This window comes from Mytilus edulis, chromosome 11, assembly GCF_963676685.1.
Source record: "Mytilus edulis chromosome 11, xbMytEdul2.2, whole genome shotgun sequence".
NCBI lineage: Eukaryota > Metazoa > Mollusca > Bivalvia > Mytilida > Mytilidae > Mytilus > Mytilus edulis.
The window spans coordinates 35,416,603-35,423,116 of NC_092354.1; the positions used below are offsets into that span (position 1 = coordinate 35,416,603).

Consider the following 6,514-nt stretch of genomic DNA (forward strand, 5'->3'; position numbering starts at 1 on the left):
TGGTTTGAATGTTGGAGGAAAGAACAGTTTTGGATATCATCCTCATCAGTAGAGTACTCTGTTAGATCCGATACAGGTTTAGGCGTTTTATTTAGTGATTGAAACATTTCTACCACTAGAACAGGCTTTGTTTTTGTAGAAAATAATTGGTTTGACTGTTTTGAATTCTAGGAAACTGTTAAAAATCTTTCGATCGAGGTCATTAAATAAAGAAAGAAAAACACATACTCATCCTACTTTAAATTTGACCTTAATTGTGTAACCATTAACAACTTTAAAAAATAATAAACATTGGATGAAAGGTAAATAAAAATGTTCATAATTCCAGTGCCAAACTCACCCAAGCTTAACCTCCCAGAGGAGACACCAAATCATAATCTTTCAGTTTTTTTTCTAATATTTATCTGAAGAACTGCTTGTCAATATTGAATAATTATAACTGATGACAATGACTGAAGAGGACGTTTAGACATGGAGAAATAAGTTTTATAAATTGAAGAAATTAATTATTTACAAATTGCTTGAAGTCTTTTCCTTGTACTGAATTGGTGTATGTGATTATGTATCTGCATTACTGTTGGGCTTAGTTTCTTCCGAGATGAAAACTACTAATGTCTGGAACTGATGTTCAGTTGATTTTTTCAACAATTTCTGTAGAAATATTTTTATTTCTCCAAAATACCTGTACTGGAGTAGGTCTAACGGAATGTCCATTAAAAAAATTAACCAAATAACATGGTATTAAATAGCAGAGCATTATCTCACACATTGTGATAGCATCTCCTTTCTTTTATTTCTAGTATTATTGTAATTACTCAAGTAACTGAAAAGCTGTCTTGTGGTTGTAGCGACTCATCTACAAAAAACAAAAAAAGAATTTCATGGGATACTTCTGAACAGTATACTGAAGCCACTGTTGAAATGCTTGATTCTATTGTATCCAAAATATCAAATGTTATGACTGAAGGGAGCGCAACAGAAATCAAGATTACTAAACAACGTCATTGAATCATTAGACTCTAACCCGACTGCATAAAGCCTTCAACATTGGTCAAAACAAATATCGCATAACTTTCAGACTGTTTCAAACCAAAATACTATAATATATAAAATGTTATTGCTGCTGTGACATTACCAGGGACTTTATTGGGTCCAGAGTATTTGAAAAAAGTTGCCACAACACGGCAAGCTACCCAAGATGACGAAAGGAAAACAGCAACAGAACAGGCCAAAAAATCAAACTGGACCCACATATGAAAATGACCAAAGATAAGCTGTATTTCGTCACCTGAAATTGATTTCGAAGTCCGTAAGTAAAGATATATATAAAAAACTGTATGCATAGTTTATTTCAGTTCTTGTTAAATCTTTTATTCATGTACCATAAACATACAGAATTGGTTGAACACTAAAGAGTAGGTTCAGTAAGACCCCTTTTTGGCCCATAAATATAGCAGTTTTATAAAATTGTGAAAATGTAATCTTTAAGCCTTATTTTGGAAGGTAAAATGCTTCTACTACATAAATATGACGGTTTCCGTTTAAAACGAAGGTGGCCGCATTCGTGTTCATTAATAATATTGAAATGTAAGTTGTATTTGATGATAATACAAAACATATATAAAGGTTGAGAATGAACACGGATGCGGCCACTTCCATTTTTGACAAAACCATCTACAGAGAGACGTTTTTGGCATATTTGATAGATTTTTCATTAAGCAGAGCGTTTTTAATGACTAATTCAGCTAAAATCTTTCACATTAAATAATTGAAATAGACACTTTTAAAAGTGTTTAAGAGGCAATGCCAGAGAAAACCAGGCAGAAATTAGAAATTTTGTTCAACAACCTTTTTGAGATAAATGTGTTTTTGTATTGTATCCACCTTGTTTTGTTGGGAAATGACATTTTTAAAAGTCATATTGGGTTATTATGTATAAAAAAATGAATTTGATTTTTCACTAAATTTGACTGCTTATATAGGGAAATAGGGGTATTAATTTCTCAACAAAAACAGCCTACAATATAACAATTGATATATATTCTAAAAGATGACCACGAATACAGCAGGAAATGATAATAACATCTCTGGTATCTGTTGATATGTAAATGTTCTAATGCAGTAAACTGTCAGGAAACAGCAGTTTATTTTCGACTTTTTGGTGTTTAGACATACCAAAAGTGATGCTCTTCAATTTAAAAACCGATAAAGGTAATGTTTTGACAGTAAAATGAACTTCTGTTGTATGTTTTTATACATAATTGAACATTTTGATAACATTTAATAAAACTACATAATTTTGTGGTGTTGGGAAACTTATTTCCCTCACCAGGAGATTGTTACATAATGTACAGGTGATCACTTCCAGACAGAGGCAGTTACAAATTCTGTACGAGAATGAGGATCATTTATAAGACTGAAATTATTGTATTATTTGCTGGAAATGTGGAATATGAGGAATTTAAAGCCATCCGTGAGTAGTTTTTGATGATTCAGCTGGACAAATGCTGGAAATCATACAGTTTTCTCCCACCTTAAAACAGTACATGGTATATCATGGACACCAAAAGCAAAGAAAGATCTAAATGCCATAATTTTGGGCATCTTGAAAACTGGAAAGGCGTATCACTTTGAAGCAGATGATAGTTATAGTGCATAAAAGAATTCTTTGCGACAGTTATACCAGTTGGAACAGGTAAAAGTTTAAATTATGGAAGTTTAAAATTACTTCTCGGATAAATCATGTGGCCTGTTCAATAATTTTAATAAATCCCCCCTCTCCCCCATATTTTTAGTTACAATGTGAAATTATTCTCTGCAAATGTATGATCTGTGCTGAAAGCAATTTTATACAATTTTAGTCATCATGTTCAAGCATTATTTGAATAGGATAATAATTTAAAATAAAAAAAAATAAAACTATCAGACTCAAAAGTTACAAAAAAAAAGAAGATTTGGTTATGATCATGATGATTGCCAATGAGAAAATCACATGTGCAACTATCCTCCATATACACAACAGACCATACATGTCTGTCACCTTATTTATTATGCTTATCATTATAAATATGTACATGTCAGTAATGTATGTTCATGTGCCAAAATGAATGTACATGTCAGTAATGTATGTTCATGTGCCAAAATGAATGTACATGTAAGCAAAATGCAACTACAAATGAATACATTTGCATGTACATGTATAATAGATAAATGTATAAAAAGATGTGGTATGAGTGTCAATGATACAACTCTCCATCCAAGTCACAATTTATAAAAGTAAAGACAATCCTACAGTTATCAGGATAGTCATATATATGTTTATGTCAGATATACATGTAAACAGTAAGCTTAATTAGTTAAAAATCAGGAAGGTCAAATTTAAATTTTCTGTAATTTTGATTGCTACATATACAGTGTACCTATATTTTATGACATATGAAAGACACACATATATTGAAAAGTGGTTATCATGCTTGCATATATATTTATTTATAAAAATAAAACTTGTATATCAAATCTTAAGATAATTAGATTCTTAATCCATTATTTAGATGGGATCTTTTGGGACCGCAATACCTTTGTTTCATAAATTTGTTGTTTATTGTCCTTCGTGTCCTTAGAAACTAAATCTAGACATATGATTTATACATGATACAATTGCAAGGATTTCAAACTTTTAACATTTAGTTCAAAACTGAAATAAAATTTAAAAAATAGCTCATTTTGAGATCTTGTCATTATAATTTAGATACATTTGTACATGTACATGTGTGATCCTGAAGCGCATAGCACATAAGGTTAATTTGACTCAAATATATCAAGTAAACTTGTTTAGTAATAAGTTAATCACAATTTACCGTTCTGCTTTAAAGTGTTCATTTAGATCATTTCATACATTAACCTGTCCATTTAAAAATAGAATTATAAATCATACTAAAAGTCTTGTAACTTTGAATGTTTTAATGTAGTAAGATGCTAACAGCTCATTATATATTTTCCACTGGTTCTTAAGATAAGAAAATAACTAATTTGATTTTAAATACAATTTTCCAAATTCAATTCAAAGAATAATTGATCACCTTATAATCTGTTATTTCTTCAAACAGATAAACGATACATCAGATGACAGACTTACATATAGAGGAGCCTATAGCTATAATTAGAGAAATGGATCAACTTGATTTTGAAGTTAACCTACTGCATTAATATGAAAATTCAAAAGTGAGTACCAGTATCTCTTAAAGTACATTTTTTACATGTTTATCTTTATTTAGATGTACCGTATAAGATAAAGTATGTGAAATCTTAAATCCTGTAAATATACTAGACATTACATCAGTACATAATGTAAATCAGAATAAGAATGCATAACAAATGAATTGTTAAACATTTTAAGATGATCAGTGTCAGCTTAATTTAAGAACAAATTAAAACACAGATGTCACACACATAAAAATTAATGAGACCAAGTATTTATTTTCCAGATATGCAAGAAGGGTTTTAATCTCTCACTACAAATGTATATGAAGTCCTGAATGTGAAATCTTCTAACAAATTATATTCAACTTCAAATATGTGTACTTGAATACATGTATATAATATTAAAACTCATCTTATTTAATATAATTAATTTAAAACATTTTCAAGCAAAAAACTGATGTATAAATGTATACATACATGTATGTAGCTTGACTATTCCTTCATTTTTTTCAGGTGACTGAGATTAAAGAAAAACACACATGAAACTGTAACCAGTTTGGGAGACTCAAAGTGACCAACAAAACATTTCAATACCTATTAAGTTTTTTAGCTCACCTGGCCCAAAGGGCCAAGTGAGCTTTTCTCATCACTTGGCGTCCGTCGTCGTCCGTCGTCTGTAAACTTTTACAAAAATCTTCTCCTCTGAAACTATTGGGCCAAATTTAACCAAACTAAGCCACAATCATCATTGGGGTATCTAGTTTAAAAATTGTGTCCTATGACCCGTCATATCAACCAAGATGGCCGCAATGGCTAAAAATAGAACATAGGGGTAAAATGCAGTTTTTGGCTTATAACTCAAAAACCAAAGCATTTAGATCAAATCTGACAAGGGTAAAATTGTTTATCAGGTCAAGATCTATCTGCTCTAAAATTTTCAGATGAATCAGACAACACGTTGTTAGGTTGCTGCCCCTGAATTGGTAATTTTAAGGAAATTTTGCTGTTTTTGGTTATTTTCCTGAATATTATTATAGATAGAGATAAACTGTAAACAGCTAAAATGTTCAGCAAAGTAAAATCTACAAATAAGTCAACATGACCAAAATGGTCAATGGACCCCCTAAGGAGTTATTGCCCTTTATAGTCAATTTTTAACCATTTTTCATAAATCATGGTAATCTTTTAGAAAAATCTTCTCCTCTGAAACTACTGGGTCAAATAAAACCAAACTTGGCCACAATCATTATTGGAGTATTTTGTTTAAAAATTGTGTCCGGTGACCCGGCGTACCAATTTTCGTAAAATTTGTAAATTTTCACTAACATTCTCCTCTGCAGCTATTGGGCCAAGTTCATTATAGATAGAGATAATTGTAAGCAGCAAGAATGTTTAGAAAATTAAGATCTACAGACACATCCCCATCACCAAAACACAATTTTGTCATAAATCCATCTGTGTCCTTTGTTTAAAATTCACACAGACCAAGGTGAGCGACACAGGCTCTTTGGAGCCTCTAGTTATGTATATGTTTGACTTTTGGTAATATTTTGGAAGTTACTTCAGTAATTGAGAGACTTCAATATTGAAAATGACAATTTTGATAGAGGACAATTTTAAGAATATCAACTTAGTTGTTTATGGATCTTTATCTTTTAAAATATAACTGGGTGTCTGAAAGAATATTTCAAATTTTTTTGAAACTATTTAGATATTTATCATGTTTCATGTGTTTATAGGCAAATATTTATACATGTCATTTATGTTAAGCAAGGGTTTATATGAATTTCTAAAAAGATGTATATGTGTTGATAAAATAAGTTCCAAATTATTACAGAGAAACAGAAAATGGGATCAATTTATATTAAAACAAATCTGTTAAAAGGAAATGATAAGTCAAAAAATGTATTTTTTTTTAAATAATTGTGTTAACATTTCTGTGCTATTTAGAAATATGTACACCAAAAAAAAATAAACTTTAATATAAGTATCAATGTAGTATGCCCTTGTTTTTTTTGTTTTGTGCAGTACATATATTTGAATCTTGATCAAAATTTATGGATTGAATTAATAAACAGAATAAACTAATTGTTATGTTGACACTGTAGCTAAGTATATGTCACATTTAATCAGGCCAAGTTATCCGTCTTATTAACAAAGGAGATTTGATATGATTGCCAATTTCACGGCTACATGTACCTATCATAGTTCTCTTTAGGCCATAATCATTGTGACGTATGGTAAAAATTGTCTGTTGTCATATTCTGACTTTTATACAAACCAAGTGATGAAGATAAACGGTGCTTCTATTTCC

General features: G+C 30.3%; 1 long non-coding RNA gene across 1 annotated transcript; it reads left to right on the forward strand.

Moving 5' to 3' along the window:
- The first annotated feature begins 2,192 nt into the window (after positions 1-2,192).
- Positions 2,193-6,289, forward strand: LOC139495515 (uncharacterized). The gene is made up of 3 exons (XR_011657375.1): positions 2,193-2,695; positions 4,107-4,221; positions 4,714-6,289. It is a non-coding gene; the product is annotated as an uncharacterized lncRNA (long non-coding RNA).
- Positions 6,290-6,514: the final 225 nt, after the last annotated feature.